We start from the raw sequence: 21,295 nt of genomic DNA on the forward strand, positions 1-21,295 counted from the left end.
TGGCCCAGAGTGGGTCTTTCCTCCTCAGAGCATCCTGGGCTGGGCTTGCAGCCCCTCCTCCTGTGAGACCTCCAGGGATTTTCCTCCCTGTTGGATTCCTGCGCTGTGGAGTTGCTCAAAACGGCCTCTTCCATGAGGTTCTGCTGCAGGGATTTGTCCTTCCTGGTCTCCATCCTCAGCTCCTGCTCTGGGGGAGGAAATGACAAGGAGTAGGTGGGATTTGCCTCCGTGCCACAGGGAAGGGCAAGGAGATCCCCCCAGTGCATCTCCAGCAGGAGGGCACCGGCAGCGGGACTGTCCTGCAGCTGGGGGCCAGGCTGGGAGATGGAGCAGGAGAGAGGGGGAAAAGGGGCACTGACTTCCTCCTCACCTGCCTCGGTGTCCCAGGGCATGTTCCTCTTCCTTGCAACCTTCTCTATCTGGTGAACGTTTGGGTATGGGAAATCCTGTTTTGGGAGGAAAACAAGTGATGAGCACAGTGAGTTTTGTACTGGCTTCAAAGCAAACCAGGGGGAGAGTCTAAGCCAGAATGACAATTGAATAAGAAAATTAAGATCACGGCAATAATAGAGAAACACTGGTTTAAACTCACAGAGTCAGGATGTAACCAGACACCCCGTTGGTCAGGGTGGTGGTAGCAGTCTGATGAAATGGTGACTGCAGTCCGGCTGGAGTGATCAACGTGATTCTGTCAAAGCAGTGATCCTGTAGAACAGTATGGTCTTGCTCGGAAAGTCCAGTGGTGGTTATGGAGCTCTTGTCCTCTAGGAATGCAGTAGGCAAGGTGGTTGTGGTGTTGCAAGGGTGAGATTATATCCAGGTAGGAATGCTTGGTTCCTCCCCCTGGGCGGAGCATCCCACAATGGGATGATGTAATTTTATCAGTCCTGCAGTGACACTCAATGGCCCATTAACAGAAGATGGCCCCTGGAGGGCGTTATCAGGGCTGAGCCATGGAAGAGATAAAGAACACTGCCCCACCTGTTGATAACAGTTTATGGAGATGGGGACTGAAAACACTTTTGGTTACATCTGACACTGTAACCTGAAACAGTGAGGCAATCCCTGCTCGGGGTGGGGGGTGAACACCACCCCCCTTACCCAAACTGGCTCAGGTGTAAAACCCCCACCCTGGGGAGGCCACGCACACAGGGGACAATGTCACACTTGCCCTGCCCCAGGGGAGATCTCTGTCCTTGTCACTCCCTTGCTCTCCCCCCTTTTCTTTTTCTTTCCATGTCTCTCTACCTCACATTTACTGTTCAATAAAATCCACTTAGGATTTGGTCACCTTAGCACCTGAATTGGGGCAGGGGCATCTCTCTAACAATTTTATTAACCAGAGTGCAATATTATTTTGCACAGTGAGTTCAGGGCACTGTTGTCGGACCCCAAGCTCCTTTGACAACAGCCTGGTTTCCTCCTCGCGGAGGTTCTGCCTCTTTCCCAAGGAACTCTTGGAAACTTGGATGCAGCTTCCTCTGAGCAACTTTTAGGAGACCTTATGAGAAAAGTGGAAGTTGTGGGTGGCCAGTGTAAAGAAAATATTTTGTTTTCCTTCTTTGAAAAGTCTGTTAAAATCACTGGAGGAAAGGAACCAAATGATACCAGCGAGACTGACAAGGATCATTCACACCCAAGGTGAGAAAACACAAGGCTACTAAAGTCCTACAAGAAGCCCAGCTCAAGTTATTCCCAAATAACTTCTGAATTCACATGTCTGGGGGGAGAATCATTATTTTCTTCATCCCTGTCACCTTTGTGACAGCTACACAGACCTTTCCCTTCCTTTTAATAATCTGTATTGGGTCAAATTTCCATATTTCTTTTTTTGGAACCTGCCAGCTGTGCAGAAACTGATGAAATTTGGAATTACCACAGAATTGCTTCTGTTGTTGGTCTATTAATGTTTGGGATTTGTTTGTGTTTCCATCAGAAGTGACATGTGGGAAGAGCAAATCTTCCTCAAGGCATTTTATGGAGGGTTAAATTTGATTTCTGCTGAGTTTGTTTTGTCCAGTGCCCAGGGGATGCTCAAGGTGTCTCTAGTTTTGGTTTGGACCTAATTTTCTTCTGATTTGTCTTTATCACTTAAAAACACCTGAAAAATTACTAAAAAGAGTATTGACCAGAGATGTCAGAAGTCCCACCATTTTAGAGGTATTTGAGGTGGAATTTACTGTTTGGGAACATATTCTGGAGGATTTGTGGGTTCTTGGGGGATATATGGGAGTATTCTCCATATCTTTGCACTCCAAAATCCAAGGTGGATTTATCTGTCACCTCAAAATGACTCAATCCCACTCAAAACCCCTCAATCTTACCCCAAAATGACTCAATCCCATCTCAAAATGGCTGGTTCCCACCTCAGTCCCATGCCAAAATTGCTCAATTCCTCAGCCTCCACGATGAGATGGGGTTGGAAGGAGATCGGGAGAAGTGAGATATAAGGGTGTGATATGAGGGTGTGGGATCAGGATTGCGTGGGGACCGGTGGGTGTCGTTTATTTTGATAATAAATAAAACGATCAGAATTATTGATTTCTGTCCCATTCCTTTTCTGTCAGCTCTGGTTTGCTTTTCAGAGTGCCGCCTTCTCAGCTGATTTTGTGACCTCCTGTCCCTGACTGAAAAGCAAGATGTGTTCTTTTTGCCATCTGTATAGCAGTTGTCCTGTGTTAAGTGGGCAGTTTTCCCTTATCTCTTCCACAATCAATCCTCCCTCAGGGGAGACATCTGCTGATAATGGGCTATTGAATGTCACTGCATGACTGATAAGAACTGTAACATCCCATTGTGAGATGTTCCACCCGGAGGGAGGAGCCAAGCATTCCTACCTGCATCTAGTCTTGAGATTCTGGCCCACCAACACAACTTTTCTGGGCTGGATTTTCCCAGAGGAACAGCTGCCTCTTCCTCTTCCTCTTCCTCTTCAGAGGAAGACTCCCATTCCTACAGGATCACTTCTCCAACAGAACCACACCTGACACTCCTGGAGGACTGCAGCCACAATTCCAATTGGACTGTGGCTGACACCCTGTCCAACAGGGTGTCAGGTTTTATTCTGACTCTGTCAGTGTTGTTTTAGTTCACTGCATTGTTTATTTTATCTTTTAATTTTCTTCCCTAATAAAAAACAGTCATTCCTGCTTCCATATTTTTACCTGAGAGCCCCCTTAATTTCAAATTTATAACAATTCAGAAAGAGTCTACATTTTTAAATTTCAGGGGAGGCTCCTGCCTTCCTTAGAAGACACCTGTCTTTCCAAATTAAAACACCTCCTTTCTCTCCTGCCTTCCTTTGCCTTCTCTGTTTCTCTCTCAGTGTCTCCTTTGACCCAGGGAAGCTCTCACCAAAGACCCTGCCCTGATTTCATTCCCAATCCATGAGCTACAACAACCATGGGTGAAGTTATGAAGGCTGGCAGTGAAATGTCCCTGTAGGATCTTGCTCCACTTGGCTTTTGGCCCTTTCTTAAGAGCTTTGCCTTCAAGGCCAGGAACATCTTTTTCTGGCTGGGAACTGGACCCTGAGAGCGTGTGCCATGGATCCCAGAGGGGCATTCCCGAGGCTCTCAGGGTGCTGCTCCTGCTGTGCCTCCCAAGGAGCTGTGCAGGGCAGGGGACAAGGTGCAGCAGCTGTGTTGGTTCTGCAGTGCCACAACAGCCCCTGGTTCCAGGAGTTTCTGCACTGCCATCAGCAGTTCCTGGGTTCCATGATACCCTGCTGTGTCCCCCATGGATATTTGGTGTCATGAAGTTCTTCAGTGTCACAATGGCCACCTCGCTCCATGAGCTTTTGCAGTGTCCAAATGGCCTCCTTGGATGGGCAGTGTCACCATGGACCATTGGCTCCATGCAGCCCCGCTGGGTGGACTCCTTGATTCCATGAGGTTCTGGGGGTGTCTCCATGGTCTCCTTGGATCCACAGTGTCACAATGGGCCACTGGATCCACGTGGCCCTGCTGTGTCACCATGGCCCCTTGGTTCCATGGGACCCCAGGGTCACAATTGACTCCTTGCTTCCATGTCACTCCCTCAGTGCCAAAATGTCCCCTTCGTTCCATGGGGGACACAAAAGATTTATAGAAACATTGAGGAAATCCTGCTTAACACAGCTGGGAATATCTGCTTGCATTCTAGAAATAGGTTAAAGGTGAGGATGGCGGCAGCAGCTTCCATCTGCAACAGAGGTCCAGGGAAAGGGCAGGGACAGAGAATTCAGCTGGGAGACTCAGAGATTTCTGCTTCCAGAGATCATTTCTGGCCACACTGTCCCTTGTAGAAAGGTGACACAATTCCAGGCAGCCTGTACTGAGCAGGTGGCTCCTGAGTGGGGTTTTGCGGTGGTATGTCTTTATTTGATTTTTGTTCAATATCTGTTTCCCCCCCCGCCCCCATCCCTAATCTCCGCCTCTCCCCAGTTGTCAGTCTTCCCTAGCTCTCCCCTAACCCCCTCATCTCCAAGTTGTCAATCCTCCCTTTCCCTGCCCCTTTCCCTGGAACCTTCCCTGTCATTCATCCTAGCCCCCTCCTCTGCTTCCAGAGCATTCCCTGTCTGTTTAGTGAGACTCAAAACCCTATTGCTTATTTTGTGTTATTTCACTTCCCTGCTCCCCCTGATAGGTTTGTGATATGTTAGTTCTGCCCTAAACTCCTCCCCTGCTGTTCCCTCATTGGTTGCTGTTCCTACACCCGTCTCCCTGAATTCTTGTATAAAACCTCTGCTCCCGCTCCCGAGGGGTCTTGGGGCTCACTGAATAAAATCATCCTGTTCACCCCCAAGTCCCGTGTCGCCTCCATCTGTTCCCGCACCACCGACTGGGACTGCAGAGCTTCGCAGGGGGAGCGGCCGCCCGTTCTCTTCCCTCTCGCAGCCCAGCACGGCACTGCTCGGGGTATCGCGGCGACGGGAGCGCATTGCCGCACTACAACAGGGTTTGTTGTTCAGGAAACCTGCTCAGGCTTTTCCATTCTTTCCTTCCCACGAGGAAAACTTCTCCTGGGCCTGTGTGCAGGCAGAGCCCTGAGGAGAGCTGGTGGGACACGGTGCAATGGGCTAGGACGTGGAGCTGCAGAGCTCAGGGACAAGGTTCTGCTGCAGGGCACAGGGATGTCAGTGCCAGGTGGGTGATGTCAGACATGGTGAGGATGGGGGTGAGGAGCAGCTTGTCCAAACAGGGTCAGCCCTCAAGGGGCTCATTCTTCTATATGCCCAGACCTCCTAAGGAGAACTTCAGTGTCAAGATCACCTGGGGAATGCTTCTATCAGCTCTTCTCCGAACTGGGAAATAAAAAATGCTCTGTTAAAATAAATAATTAATGTTTTATTAAAACTCTCTTCTTAAAGGATCTTTAAACTGACTCCAATCTGCTGTACAGGGCCTGAAAACTTGTAGAGAATTGCAGGAAGAGGAAGCCCGCCCCAATGAGGGTTTTGTGTACTTTAATGAGCCCTACAATGTGTTATGAACGAGCACAATAGGCTTTCTAATCCAATTAAAAAGATTAGTAGTAGAAAGCGAAAGCAAAATCAGCGCTGCGCTGGGCGGCAGTTATTCCAACTACCGCGCCTTTGTCTCCCGTTCCCCCCCACTTATTGGGTCTTCTCTTCCGGATGTGTGACGTTCTGGTGTCTTGTCTGCGCAGGCGCACTCTGTTGCTAGGTGGTCGTTTTCTGCCTCTAGGTGGTGCCAGTAGTCTTCCTCAGGGTTGTCCCCTCAAGGTTGTCCCTGTGATCTGGGAACTTTCTCAAAACAAGAAATGTTATCTCTAGGCACGTTTACTTGCATTCCACAAGAGTACATGTTTTGCTAAGCCCGTAACGGAACTGTCCTTGAAAGATACTCACTCGCTTAGGTGTTTAGGTGCCTAGCAGCATTAACTCCCTAAAACAGTTTCAACTCCCTAAAAAGTTTGTAACGGAATTGTCCTTGAGAGATACTTACTGGAATGTCTGGCAAAATGAGAACATGTTCAGACAAGTGAAAACTCTAAGTAAAAACTCTATTCTATGGATGTGAGAAAACTATATATTATGAACAAAAAGGCCCTATTTTTCTAACAATATCCCCCCTTTTTATTTTAACCCCCTTTTTGTTCACTAAAGCGCTCTAATTCCCTTTTGCTTAATTCTAAATAATTTTCAGTTTCTACTCCGCTAAGTGGCTCGTACTTTGATCTTACCATCATTAAATGTGCAGCTTCTAACCTATTTTTCACTAGTGTAATAAGCTTGTTAAGAATACATGGCCCAAAAGTAAGTACTAGAATTAGTAAAATTACTGGTCCTGCAAGGGTGGATAATAGAGTGGTTAGCCAGGGAGAATAGGTGAGCCAGGATTCATACCAACTCTGCTGGGATCATCTTTCTCTTTTTCGTTGTTCTATTTGTTTGCGTAATTCAGCCATCGTGTCTTTTACAATACCTGTGTGATCTACATAAGTGCAACATTCTTCTTGTAAGGCAACACACAGTCCCCCTTGCTGTAAGAATAACAAATCTAATCCCCTTCGGTTCTGGAGGACTACCTCAGAAAGGGATTTTACTGATTTAACTAGTTCACTTATGGCCTTATCTATTCTACTCAGATCTTCATCTACAGATGTGCGCAGAGCTTTCATACCCTGGTTTTGACTTACTAAGGAAGCGACCCCTGTTCCTACTCCCGCTCCTCCTATGCTGAGCAAAATTGCTACCGTTAGTGCTGTAAGTGGTTCCCTTTTAACCAGGTAGTGTTCAGGGGTTATCTGATGTTCTAGTACGTATTCTTTTGGATGGTATACGATTCTGGGGATTATTAGAACTTGAATGCAGAAGTCTGACTTATTAAAGGCTTTTACCGATAGGCAGGGTGTAACTCCAAGTTGTTGACATACCCATTTAGTATTGACTGCTGGCATAAGCCAATCAGAAGGCTTGTCTGTTCTGCTAATGCTCATTGTTGTGTTGCAGAGGTGTCGCATATCTGCTGGAACCTTCCCTACACACCTTCCTTGTCCACTAACCTGGGACAGTGTAATGCCTGAAACACTATCTCCCCCCTTTCTCCAGAGACACTCTTTTGGATTTGTACCATTTATTTCTCTTGCCTCAGATGTAATCCCAATAGCTTCATAAAAGGGTGGATTTATCATATAGCAAAGCCAACATCCTTTAGTTAGGTTAGGATGGGTATGATTCAAAACTCCAAAAGTAGCTTGCATAATTTTCCATAAGGTTGTATACTTCTGCACTAATAGTTGAGCTTCTTGATCACCTTTGTTTGATTTCATAACATTATCTCTGGTTTTATTACTCTCTTTTAAGTCATTGCTTATTACGGGATTTGGGCCTATAGGACTAGGGTCATGTGGCGCTACCTCCTTTTTTATTTGTATCAGATTCCCTGGATCATGTCCCTCTATCCAATGCCTAACCCCCCATGTTTTGCCTATTAACCATCCAGAATCACTTGGTTGAGTGACGTTTAGGTAAAGAAAGGTGCAGTTCCCAAGTAAGTTTTTCCCAGTCCAAGGCCACTCTCGTGATTGTTTACACCCTGCTGGTCCATGCCCTACCTTTAAATATTTGTCCAATCCTCCACCCGGAGCCCACGCTGATGCTATTATTTCACAGCCCCAATAGGCGCAGTAATAATGTTCAGGGTAATTACAGTATTGCTTCCCTGGGTTCGAAGCAGGGCACATATAGAAGCTTGTTAAATTTAACAGCCGCCCGCATTTTAAACTTCGAGTTAGATCACAGATCCCAATCTTAAAGCTCGGTGCTCCAGGTCCCGTTATTGTCTGTAAAATATGACGGGTATCGTGATCCTCACACCTGCTTAAGGTCCATTTAAAGGGTTCATGTATATTAACTGTGGTACTCTGAAGGGGAAGCCATACAAACATAAAAACCCATAGGATTGAGTGATACGCACTGCAGGGGAGGATGTTACTTATCATGCTCAGTTTTACATTCCCATTTTCCCTCATTCCGTTGTCACCATTCTCATACCCATGATGATTTACGTTCTTTTTCAAGGTTTTGGAGGGCCCCTCATCCCCACTACCTACCTCTCTGTCTCGCCTGTCAACTTGGTTGCTACAAGTTACAGGGTAAGCCATCTTCTCGACAGCAGAGATATTCTTCAGGGGTGGGGTTGTTCCCTCTCTCCCACTTTGATCTCCGGGAGTTCCAGTTTTTCGTATTCAACTGTGGGGTGTCACACCTGAGCCTTTTGACTAATTTGCGACACTTGACCTGGACTATATCTGTAAGGAATGGACCCAGGGGTTCATTGGAATGGTAACAGTGGAATTCAGGGTTTATTCCTTTTATGAAAATCTCCCACCACTCAGGGGATCCTTTAGTCAATTCCCGAGTGGCAACCTTGTAATTTAGTACTTCAGATGTCAATTTGCGCTGCTCCAACCAGCAGCGTTGACATACACTTTTTGGAGCTCTCCCCTTTCTGCAGTGAGCCCACCACAATCCTTTACAGATTTTGCAGGAAAAACAGCCAAAAGGGTAACAATGACAATCTAACCAGCTACACTTTACTCTAATACTTTGATGTTCAGCATGGCCCTCCCATTCCCAAGGTCTCTGCTCTTTTTCAAGTCGGATGAACTGATAAAAGGGCTGCTGGGCTGAATCCTCTAGACGTTTACAGTATCCTGGGGGCTTTGTTTCTCCAACCAGTTGTACTTGCAGTCCCCAGTTATCTCCAACCCAAATGTCCCTAGAGTTGATAGTGTTCATGAAAATTATTTGTAAGTCCTTTTTACTGTTAACTTTAAATCCCCCGGCTTCCCGTCAATTTTCCAGCTCGTTTCCCTGGAAGCTGTATGGAATCGAGTTGGATCCACCGGCCCCTTTATTCTGCTAGCATGAGTCCATCCCTTCTCTGCTGTGCGGACTGCGGAGTCAGTGGTGATTAAAACCAGATATGGTCCGTCCCACTTTGGGGTGATTGAATCTTCCTTCCAGCTTCAGATGAGGACCCAGTCGCCGGGTTGTACCTGGTGTAACACAAGATCTAGGGGTGGTCTTTGGGCCCACATCCCCTTTTCCCATAACTGTTTTTTATATTTCATTAAAGTGGTTAAATATTTATTAATACTTTGATCAGTAATGTTAGGATTGGTTTGAACTTTTTCTAGGGAATAGGGCATCCCATATAGCATTTCAAATGGGGACAGTCCTATATCAGCTCGTGGCTGAGTTCGAACATTTAATAATGCCAACGGCAGACATTTTATCCAGGATAGTTTAGTTTCTAGTACTAGTTTGGTGAGTTGTTTCTTAATTTCCCCATTCATTCTTTCTACCCTCCCCGAACTCTGTGGATGCCAGGGAGTATGTTGTTCCCATCTTATGCCCAGAGCTTCTGCTAGCATCTGTGTTATTTTTGAAGTAAAATGGGGGCCTTTATCAGAGTCTATCGTCTCTGGGACCCCATATCTAGGTATTATTTCTTCCAGCAAGGCTTTTGTTACTGTCCGAGCTGTCTCCCTGGCAGTGGGGATTGCTTCCACATAATGTGTTAAATGGTCCACTATAACCAAAAGATATTTTAGTCTCCCTATCTTGGGGAGCTCAGTAAAGTCTACTTGCAGATTTGAAAAGGGCTTCTTTGCCACTGGCCTCCCACCCAGGGGTAGTTTCCTTAGGTTTTTTCTGTTTACCCGTAGACAGGTTGGACAACTCCTAGTAATCCCTTTCGCTAAGTCATGTAGGCCCACCGTCATATAATGGGTGGCAAAGTGATCCACCAGTCCTTGAGCGCCCCAGTGTGTTCTCTGGTGTAATTTACTGAGCATCCGCTGGGCTATGGCTCTGGGTAGAACTTCCCTCCCATCCTTTAACAGCCATTTCCCTGATTCCTCTTTTATTCCTAATTTTGTAAGCTTCTCCTGTTCTTCTATTGTAAATATAAGCTTATCCTGGGTAGTTGACTCAGGGTCCTTTGGGGTATCCACAAGGTCCTTCCTAACTCCCTCACTTAAAGTTAGTGTTTTAATAATTGCAGCTTTCTTTGCCTCATAATCTGCCACATTGTTACCCCTACTCCGGTAATCCATTCCCCGTTGATGCCCTTTTAAATGGACCACCGCTATTCTGGTAGGGCCTCTCAAAGCCCTCAGGAGGGCTACTATTAGTTTCTGATGTACTAAGTCCCTTCCCTGTGAGTTCACGAGGCCCCTCTCTTCCCATAATTTCCCAAAAGTGTGTACCACCCCGTATCCATATTTAGAATCTGTATAGATGGTCCCCTCTTTTCCTTCTAATAGCTCCAAGGCTCTTAGGATAGCGTATATCTCGCAGGCTTGGGCTGACCATGTTTTGTCTAGGGCTCCAGATTCGATTACCTTTAAATCAGGCCCCCCCACTATGGCATATCCTGATCTTCTTTGACCCTCGACTACTCTGGATGATCCATCAACAAACAATTTTTCTCCAGTTTCTAATTCCTCTTCTTCTAGGTCAGGTCTAATTTTGGTTTGTTCTTCTATAGTGATTACACAGTCGTGCATCAGTGATTCAGTTTCGGGCTCTCCGAAGAGGAAGGAGGCTGGATTTTGCAATGAGGTGGTTTCTAAAGTGAAATTAGGGGTTTCTAATAGAATCCCCTCATACTTTAGGAGCCTGGCATCAGAGATCCATTTGTCCGCTTTTTGCTGCATCACACTCCGTATGTTATGTGGAGTTAACACCTTCAGAGTGGCATTAAAGGTGATCTTCCTTGTTTCTTCTACTAACTCTGCACAGCCTGCAATTATTTGTAAGCAGCCCGGCCATCCCCTACTTACAGGGTCTAAAATTTTAGATAGATATGCAATAGGTTTCTTTTTCCCCGCCCAGTCCTGGGTAAGTACTCCATAAGTTACCCCATCTGTAATATTGACAAATAAAAAGAAGGGCCTCTTTAAATCTGGGAGGCTTAGGACTGGAGCATGGACCAGAGTTTCTTTTAATTCTTGGAATTTAGATTTTTTCTCTTCTGTCCACTTAAGGTGCCCATCTTGGGTAAATTTTTGATACAGAAATCTTGCCTTCCCGCTATAGTTCTCAATCCACTGCCTACAATACCCTGTAAGTCCTAATACCTGACGAATTTGTCGTTTATTTTGCGGTAGAGGCAGGGATAGGATTGCTTGTACTCTATCTGGATCAATTCTCTTTTCTCCCTTTTTCAAATAATGTCCCAGGTACCTAACTTCCTCTTCTACAAATTGTAGTTTTGCTTTAGAAACTTTCAATCCTTTCAGTCCCAGAAAATTTAATAGTTTGATACTTTCTTTCCGGACTTTGTCTTCTTCTTTACCTGCTATTAACAAATCATCCACATACTGAACTAGCTTTACCTCTGGGTCTGTTTTATAATCTTGCAAAATTTGTTCTAGGGCTTGCCCGAATAAATTAGGAGATTCCGTAAAACCTTGAGGTAGTACCGCCCACCTGAGTTGCTGTCGCCTCCCCGTGTCAGGGTCTTCCCATTCAAAGGCAAAATAATCTCGACTGGATTCGTCCAGAGGGCAAGCCCAAAAGGCATCTTTCAAGTCTATGACACTATACCACTCGTTTTCAGGTCCCAGTTTACTCAAAAGGGTATAGGGGTTTGCCACTACTGGGAACCGAGCTACAGTTCGCTTATTAATTTCCCTAAGGTCATGCACCAGCCGATAGGATCCATCTGCCTTTTTTACCGGGAGTATAGGAGTGTTAAAAGGCGACATACATGGTTCTAGCAGTCCTTTGTTTAACAGCCTTTCAACTTCAGGTTTTAACCCTCTCCTCCCTTCTAGTGAAATTGGATACTGTTTTATTCTTACCGGGACCTCGGGATTTCTGATTTTTACTGTAAATGGAGTTATATTTAATTTGCCCACGGTCCCTGGATTATACCACACTTCAGGGTTTATTTTCTCTTCGTCTTCTAAACGGAGGGAACAGAGTCTAATCTTTAACTCCTTCTCTACCACCTCAATTTGAACTCCTAATTCAACAATCAAGTCTCTCCCTAACAAATTGTAGTCCGCTTCAGGAACTAATAGGAAATCACCCACCCCCATTTTAGTTCCCGATTCTACCATCACCCCTTTAATAATTTGTACTTCAAATGGTTCCCCCTTAGCCCCTATTACCGTGGCTGTCTGTTTCGATAAATTACAGCCCTGAGGCAGAAATTGAATAGTAGATCTTTCTGCCCCCGTATCGACCAAGAAATCTATTTCCTGGCCCTGGGGACCCAACTTCAATTTTATCAAGGGCTCTTTTTGATGTTTCCCGGTCCCCATAAAGTAGAGCCCCTGACTCCCCTATTCGATTTTGAACTCCTCCTCGTCCCTAAGCCTCCTTCTGCACTCCTTCTTGAAATGTCCCTTCTTACCACAATAATAACACACCCTTTCTCCTACCTTTCCCTTGTCACCCTCCCTATTCCGAGTGACTCTCTTCTGTCCTTCCTCCGCCCGCCTGCTTTCCCTCACTGCAGCAACCATCATTTTCACCTGTCTCTTCTGACTTTCATCCTCTCTGCGGACATAAACCTTCTGCGCCTCTCGCAATAATTCTGCTAAATCCCTATCCTGCCAATCATCCATTTTCTGTATCTTTCTCCTAATATCATCCCAGGACTTAGAGACAAACTGGACTTAAAGAATTGCCTGTCCCATTGGGTCATTCGGGTTTAACCCCGAGTACAGCTGAAAACTTTTCCTTAACCTCTCTAACCATTCAGTGGGGGTTTCATCCTTCTTTTGTCTGTCATTAAATGCTTTATTTATATTCTGGCCCCTAGGAACGGACTCTTTTATGCCATCAATTAATATGGTCCGAAAGTCCCGCATGTTAGCTCTATGGGCCGCATCCTGGTTATTCCAATTGGGGTTCTGGAGAGGCCATTTGGTATCGGCCGGGTGCTGGGCATGTGCGGGTTGGGCATCCCAGACCCGCATTCCAGCAGTTCTTATCATGTTCTTTTCCTCAGCCGTGAATAAAATGTTAAGTATAGATTGTAATTCCTCCCAAGTGTATGTATTAGGACCTAAAAATTGATCCACCCGCTCTGCCACGCCCAGGGGGTCTTCTAGCAAATTTCCCATCTCCTTCTTAAAGTCTCTAACATCCCCTGAACTCAAGGGCACCGAAATAAACCCAATCCCCAGCTGTGGTCCCCCCATCGGCATTTCCCTTAAAGGAAATAGTTTGCCTCGCGTCTTACTTCGGGTAAGAGGACCACGCGAGCCTGAGGGTTGATCAGAGTCTGAGTCTGATTCTTCCCCATCCGATTGTGGAGGAGGAGGGGGTGCATCTGGCGCAGGGGGAATGTAGGGCGGGGGTGCAATAATTACTTCTTCTGCTCGCCCCTTCTTTTTCTTTCCTCCTGAAACCCCCGAGAGTTTAAACACGAGCACCTCCGGCTTTTCTGTCCAGACTCGGGCATAGGCACTCTCCTCAGGGTTAGAAGGTTGTTTAGTGTTTATCCAACCATTCAACAGTTGCTTTACCCAGTCCTCTGAGGACCCAAAGATGGGCCAAAAAACACCTTTAGAAATCTCTTGTCCTCCCCATACTTCTATGCAATAGTGTATCATCTTTGCCTTATCCTTCCCAGGTGCTCCTGGAAAGTGCTCCCAATTTGCCAGCATAAACCCTAAGGGACTATCCTTAGGAATTGGGGGAAGTTTTACCCCCACCGGGGAGGGGGATTTACTCTTACTCTTCCCCTGCCCCATGTCCTCCGGAGTACCTTCAATCACTCACGGCAGCACAATCGCTTCCCCTGGTTCGTGGCCCAGGCCCTCGCGAGCTCTGGAAAATGCACTACTAAGGGTCCACACTCGCTTGGAGAATCCGGCTGCCGGTTCTCCTCTAATTCACACACACACTCGCCGTACTCCGGGATCCCGAACCCCGCCCGAACGGATCCCCTTTATACTCACGCGTCCTGCGCCTTCGTCCGGACTTTGTGCACAAAATTTAAGGGGTACCCTGGGCCCGCTTCCCTTTCTTGCTTTCGCTTTCTAGGCTTTTAGGTTCGTCGGTCGGGATGAGGGTAGAAACCCCGGTCTGAGTCCGCTCAAAGGAGCGGAATCGTGGCGCCCCTCTCAGAGAGAGGTTCCCCAGATCCCCGATCCGAGTCACGGCACCAAATTGTTATGAACGAGCAAAATAGGCTTTCTAATCCAATTAAAAAGATTTATTAATGGTAGAAAACGAAAGCAAATCAGCGCTGCGCTGGGCGGCAGTCATTCCAACTACCGCGCCTTCGTCCCCCGTCCCCCCCCACTTATTGGGTCTTCTCTTCCGGATGTGTGACGTTCTGGTGTCTTTTCTGCGCAGGCGCACTCTGTTGCTAGGTGGTCGTTTTCTGCCTCTTGGTGGTCGTGGGATGAAGGCCAGTAGTCTTCCTCAAGGTTGTCACTGTGATCTGGGAATTTTCTCAAAACAAGAAATGTTATCTCTAGGCACATTTACTTGCATTTCACAAGAGTACATGTTTTGTTAAGTCCGTAACGGAACTGTCCTTGAAAGATACTCGCTTAGGTGCTTAGGTGCCTAGCAACATCAACTCCCTAAAACAGTTTCAACTCCCTAAAAAGTTTGTAACGGAATTGTCCTTGAGAGATACTTACTGGAATGTCTGGCAAAATGAGAACATATTCAGACAAGTGAAAACTCTAAGTAAAAACTCTATTCTATGGATGTGAGAAAACTCTATATTATGAACAAAAAGGCCCTATTTTCCTAACAACAGCTTACACAGTTTATATATGTCGTTAATTAGCTCATACATATTGCAAAAGCCGAGCTCATGATTGGTTGCTATGTGACTTGTACTATTATCTTAAAAGTATCTTTATGATCGATACATGCCTGTCCAGCTGGCCTTGCAGTTAGAACAGCTTAGTACCCCTTTGTTCTTCTCTATCTACTTCTACATACCAAGCAGTTTCAATATCCTGCTTTCTGCACACCATCTACTCTTCAGGGCCATGCGAACTTTGCAGCAGTCACGTAGCTGTTAGGAAAATAAGGCCTTTTTGTTCATATAGAGTCTCTCATATTCACAGAATAGAGTTTTAATTAAAGTTTTTACTTGTCTGAACATGTTCTCATCTTGCCAGGCATTCCAGTGTCTATCTCATGCATTCCAGTGACTATCTCTCAAGGACGACTTCGTTACAAACTTTTTAGGGAGTTAAAACTGTTTTGAAAAAGCTGCTGCTAGGCACCCAAACACCTAAGCAAATAGATATGTTTCAAGGATAGTTCCGTTACAGACTTGGCAAAACATGTAAACGTGCCTAGAGATAACATTTCTTGTTTTTGAGGGAATTTCCAGGTCGCAGAGACAACCTTAAAGAAGACCACTGGCGCCACCAAGAGGCAAAGAATGACCACCTAACAACAGGGTGCGCCTGCGCAGAAGAAACATCAGAGCGTCACCAGAACGTCACACATCCGGAAGAGACAACCCAATAAGTGGGGGGGAAACGGAGAGCTAGGCGCGGTAGTTGAAACGACTGCCGCCCAGCGCGCGCTGGTTTGCTTTCGCTTTCCGCTATTAATAAATCCTTTTAATTGGATTTGACAGCCTATTGTGCTCGTTTATAACAATTTGGTGCCGTGACTCGGATCGGGATCTGGGGAACCTCTCTCTGAGAGGGGCGCCACGATTCCGCTCCCTTGAGCGGACTCAGACCGGGGTTTTTACCCTCATCCCGACCGACGAACCTAAAAGCCTAGAGAGCGAAAGCAAAGAAAGGGAAGCGGGCCCAGGGTACCCCGTAATTTTTGTGCACAAAAGTCCGGACGAAGGCGCAGGACGCGTGAGTATAAAGGGGATCCGTTCGGGCGGGGTTTGGGATCCCGGAGTACGGCGAGTGTGTGTGTGTGTGAGAGGAGGACTGGCAGCCGGATTCTCCAAGCGAGTGTGGACCCTTAGTAGTGCGTTTTCCAGAGCCCGCGAGGGCCTGGGCCACGAACCAGGGGAAGCGATTGTGCTGTCGTGAGTGATTGAAGGTACTCCGGAGGACATGGGGCAGGGGAGAAGCAAGGATAAATCCCCCTCCCCGGTGGGGGTAAAACTTCCCCCAATTCCTAAGGGGAGTCCCTTAGGGTTTATGCTAACAAATTGGGAGCACTTTCCAGGGGCACCTGGGAAGGATAAGGCAAAGATGATACACTATTGCATAGAAGTATGGGGAGGACAAGAGATTTCTAAAGGTATGTTTTGGCCCATCTTTGGGTCCTCAGAGGACTGGGTAAAGCAACTGTTGAATGGTTGGGTACACGCTAAACAACCTTCTAACCTTGAGGAGAGTGCCTATGCCCAAGTCTGGATAGAAAAGCCGGAGGTGCTCGTGTTTAAACTCTCGGAGGTTTCAGGGGGAAAGAAAAAGAAGGGGCGAGCGGAAGAAGTAATTATTGCACCCCCGCCCTACATTCCCCCTGCACCAAATGCACCCCCTCCTCCTCCACAATCGGATGGGGAAGAATCAGACTCAGACTCTGATCAACCCTCAGGCTCGCGTGGTCCTCTTACCCGGAGTAAGACGCAAGGCAAACTATTTCCTTTAAGGGAAATGCCGATGGGGGGACCACAGCCGGGGATTGGATTTATTTCGGTGCCCTTAAGTTCGGGGGATGTTAGAGACTTTAAGAAGGAGATGGGAAATTTGCTAGAAGACCCCCTGGGTGTGGCAGAGCGGGTGGATCAATTTTTAGGTCCTAATATATACACTTGGGAGGAATTACAAGCTATACTTAACATTTTATTCACGGCCGAGGAAAAGAACATGATAAGAATTGCTGGAATGCGAGCCTGGGATGCCCTACCCGCGCATGCCCAGCAGCCAGCCGACACCAAATGGCCTCTCCAGAACCCCAATTGGAATAACCAGGATGCGGCCCATAGAGCTAATATGCAGGACTTTCGAACCATATTAATTGATGGCATAAGAGAGTCCGTTCCTAGGGGCCAGAATATAAATAAAGCATTTAACGACAGACAAAGGAAGGATGAAACCCCCACTGAATGGTTAGAGAGGTTAAGGAAAAGTTTCCAGCTGTACTCGGGGTTAGACCCGAATAACCCAATGGGACAGGCAATTCTCAAAGTCCAGTTTGTCTCTAAATCTTGGGATGATATTAGGAGGAAGATACAGAAAATGGATGATTGGCAGGATAGGGATTTAGCAGAATTATTGCGAGAGGCGCAGAAGGTTTATGTCCGCAGAGAGGATGAAAGTCAGAAGAGACAGGTGAAAATGATGGTTGCTGCAGTGAGGGAAAGCAGGCGAGTAGAGGAAGAACAAAAGAGAGTCACTCGGAAGGGGGGGGGGTGACAAGGGAAAGGTAGGAGAAAGGGTATGCTATTATTGCGGTAAGAAGGGACATTTCAAGAGGGAGTGCAGGAGGAGGCTAAGGGACGAGGAGGAGTTCAAAATCGAATAGGGGAGTCAGGGGCTCTATTTTATGGGGACCAGGAAACATCAGAAAGAGCCCTTGATAAAATTGAAGGTGGGTCCCCAGGGCCAGGAAATAGATTTCCTGGTCGATACAGGGGCAGAAAGATCTACTATTCAATTTCTGCCTCAGGGCTGTAATTTGTCAAAACAGACAGCCACGGTAATAGGGGCTAAGGGGGAACCTTTTGAAGTATAAATTATTAAAGGGGTGGTGGTGGAATCGGGAACTAAAGTGGGGTTGGGTGACTTCCTATTAGTTCCTGAAGCAGATTACAATTTGTTAGGGAGAGACTTGATTGTCGAATTGGGAGTTCAAATTGAGGTGGTAGAGAAGGAATTAAAGATCAGACTTTGTTCCCTCCGTTTAGAAGATGAAGAGAAAATAAACCCCGAAGTGTGGTATAATCCAGGGACTGTGGGCAAATTAAATATAACCCCATTTACAGTGAAGATCAGAAATCCCGAAATCCCGGTAAGAATAAAACAGTATCCAATTTCACTAGAAGGGAGGAGAGGGTTAAAACCTGAGGTTGAAAGGCTGTTAAACCAAGGACTGCTAGAGCCTTGTATGTCGCCTTTTAACACCCCTATACTCCCGGTAAAAAAGGCAGACGGATCCTATCGGCTGGTGCACGACCTTAGGGAAATTAATAAGCGAACTGTAGCCCGATTCCCAGTAGTGGCAAATCCCTATACTCTTTTAAGCAAACTGGGACCTGAAAATGAGTGGTATAGTGTAATAGACCTGAAGGATGCCTTTTGGGCCTGCCCTCTGGACGAATCCAGTCGAGATTATTTTGCCTTTGAATGGGAAGATCCTGACACGGGGAGGCGACAGCAACTCAGGTGGGCGGTACTTCCACAAGGCTTTACGGAATCACCCAATTTATTCGGGCAAGCCCTGGAACAAATTTTGCAAGACTATAAAACAGACCCAGAGGTAAAGCTAGTTCAGTATGTGGATGATTTGTTAATAGCAGGTAAAGAAGAAGACAAAGTCCGGAAGGAAAGTATTAAACTATTGAATTTCCTGGGACTGAAAGGATTAAAAGTCTCTAAAGCAAAACTACAATTTGTGGAAGAAGAAGTTAGGTACCTGGGACATTATTTGAAAAAGGGAGAAAAGAGAATTGATCCAGATAGAGTACAAGCAATCCTATCTCTGCCTCTACCGCAAAGTAAACGACAAATTCGTCAGGTATTAGGACTTACAGGATATTGTAGGCAGTGGATTGAGAACTATAGCGGGAAGGCAAGATTTCTGTATCAAAAACTTACCCAAGACGGGCACCTCAAGTGGACAGAAGAGAAAAAATCTAAATTCCAAGAATTAAAAGAAACTCTGGTCCATGCTCCAGTCCTAAGCCTCCCAGATTTAAAGAGGCCCTTCTTTTTATTTGTTAATATCACAGATGGAGTAACTTATGGAGTACTTACCCAGGACTGGGCGGGGAAAAAGAAACCTATTGCATATCTGTCTAAAATTTTAGACCCTGTAAGCAGGGGATGGCCGGGCTGTTTACAAATAATTGCAGGCTGTGCAGAGTTAGTAGAAGAAGCAAGGAAGATCACCTTTAATGCCACTCTGAAGGTATTAACTCCACATAACATACGGAGTGTAATGCAGCAAAAAGCAGACAAATGGATCTCCGATGCCAGGCTCCTAAAATATGAGGGGATTCTATTAGAAACCCCTAATTTCACTTTAGAAACCACCTCATTACAAAATCCAGCCTCCTTCCTCTTCGGAGAGCCCGAAACTGAATCACTGATACATGACTGTGTAATTACTATAGAAGAACAAACCAAAATTAGACCTGACCTGGAGGAAGAGGAATTAGAGACTGGGGAAAAATTGTTTGTTGATGGATCATCCAGAGTAGTTGAGGGTCAAAGGAGATCAGGATATGCCATAGTGGGGGGGCCTGATTTAAAGGTAATCGAATCTGGAGCCCTAGACAAAACATGGTCAGCCCAAGCCTGCGAGATATACGCTATCCTAAGAGCCTTGGAGCTATTAGAAGGAAAAGAGGGGACCATCTATACAGATTCTAAATATGGATACGGGGTGGTACACACTTTTGGGAAATTATGGGAAGAGAGGGGCCTCGTGAACTCACAGGGAAGGGACTTAGTACATCAGAAACTAATAGTAGCCCTCCTGAGGGCTTTGAGAGGCCCTACCAGAATAGCGGTGGTCCATTTAAAAGGGCATCAACGGGGAATGGATTACCGGAGTAGGGGTAACAATGCGGCAGACTATGAGGCAAAGAAAGCTGCAATTATTAAGACATTAACCTTAAGTGAGGGAATTAGGAAGGACCTTGTAGATACCCCAAAGAACCCTGGGTCGACTACCCAGGATAAGCTTATATTTACAATAGAAGAACAGGAGAAGCTTACAAAATTGGGAATAAAAGAGGAATCAGGGAAATGGCTGTTAAAGGATGGGAGGGAGGTTTTACCTAGAGCCATAGCCCAGCGGATGCTCAGTAAATTACACCAGAGAACACACTGGGGCGCTCAAGGACTGGTGGATCACTTTGCCACCCATTATATGACGGTGGGCCTACATGACTTAGCGAAAGGGATTACTAGAAGTTGTCCAACCTGTCTACGGGTAAACAGGAAAAACCTAAGGAAACTACCCCTGGGCGGGAGGCCAGTGGCAAAGAGGCCCTTTTCAAATCTGCAAGTAGACTTTACTGAGCTCCCCAAGATAGGGAGACTAAAATATCTTTTGGTTATAGTGGACCATTTAACACATTATGTAGAAGCAATCCCCACTGCCAGAGAAACAGCTCGGACAGTAACAAAAGCCTTGCTGGAAGAAATAATACCTAGATATGGGGTCCCAGAAACGATAGACTCTGATAAAGGCCCCCATTTCACTTCAAAAATAACACAGATGCTAGCAGAAGCTCTGGGCACAAAATGGGAACAACATACTCCCTGGCATCCACAGAGTTCGGGGAGGGTAGAAAGAATGAATGGGGAAATTAAGAAACAACTCACCAAATTAGCACTAGAAACTAAATTATCCTGGATAAAATGTTTGCCGTTGGCATTATTAAATGTTCGAACTCAGCCACGAGCTGATATAGGACTGTCCCCATTTGAAATGCTATATGGGATGCCCTATTCCCTAGAAAAAGTTCAAACCAATCCTAATATTACTGATCAAAGTATTAATAAATACTTAACCATTTTAATGAAATATAAAAAACAGTTATGGGAAAAAGGGATGTGGGCCCAAAGACCACCCCTAGATCTTGTGTTACACCAGGTACAACCCGGCGACTGGGTCCTCATCCGGAGCTGGAAGGAAGATTCAATCACCCCAAAGTGGGACGGACCATACCTGGTTTTAATCACCACTGACTCCGCAGTCCGTACAGCAGAGAAGGGATGGACTCATGCTAGCAGAATAAAGGGGCCAGTGGATCCAACTCGATTTCATACAGCTTCCAAAGAAGCGAGCTGGAAAATTGACGGGAAGCCGGGGGATTTAAAGCTAACAGTAAAGAGAACTTACAAATAATTTTCATTAACTCTATCAGCTCTAAAGACATTTGGGTTGGAGATAACTGGGAACTGCAAGTACAACTAGTTGGAGAAACAAAACCTCCAGGATACTGTAAACGTCTAGAGGATTCAGCCCAGCAGCCCTTCTATCGGTTCATCCGACTTGAAAAAGAACAGAGACCTTGGGAAGGGGAGGGCCACGCTGAACATCAAAGTATTAGAGTAAGGTGTAGCTGGTTAGATTGTCATTGTTACCCTTTTGGCTGTTTTTCCTGCAAAATCTGTAAAGGATTGTGGTGGGCTCACT

The 21,295-nt window shown here is 46.1% G+C and overlaps 1 protein-coding gene across 1 annotated transcript in view; it reads right to left on the bottom strand.

Annotated features, from left to right (window-relative positions):
• Nucleotides 1-21,295, bottom strand: part of LOC144247630 (uncharacterized) — a 140,547-nt gene that overhangs the window by 42,870 nt on the left and 76,382 nt on the right.

This window comes from Lonchura striata, chromosome 29 (genome assembly GCF_046129695.1).
Source record: "Lonchura striata isolate bLonStr1 chromosome 29, bLonStr1.mat, whole genome shotgun sequence".
NCBI classification, from domain to species: Eukaryota; Metazoa; Chordata; class Aves; order Passeriformes; family Estrildidae; genus Lonchura; species Lonchura striata.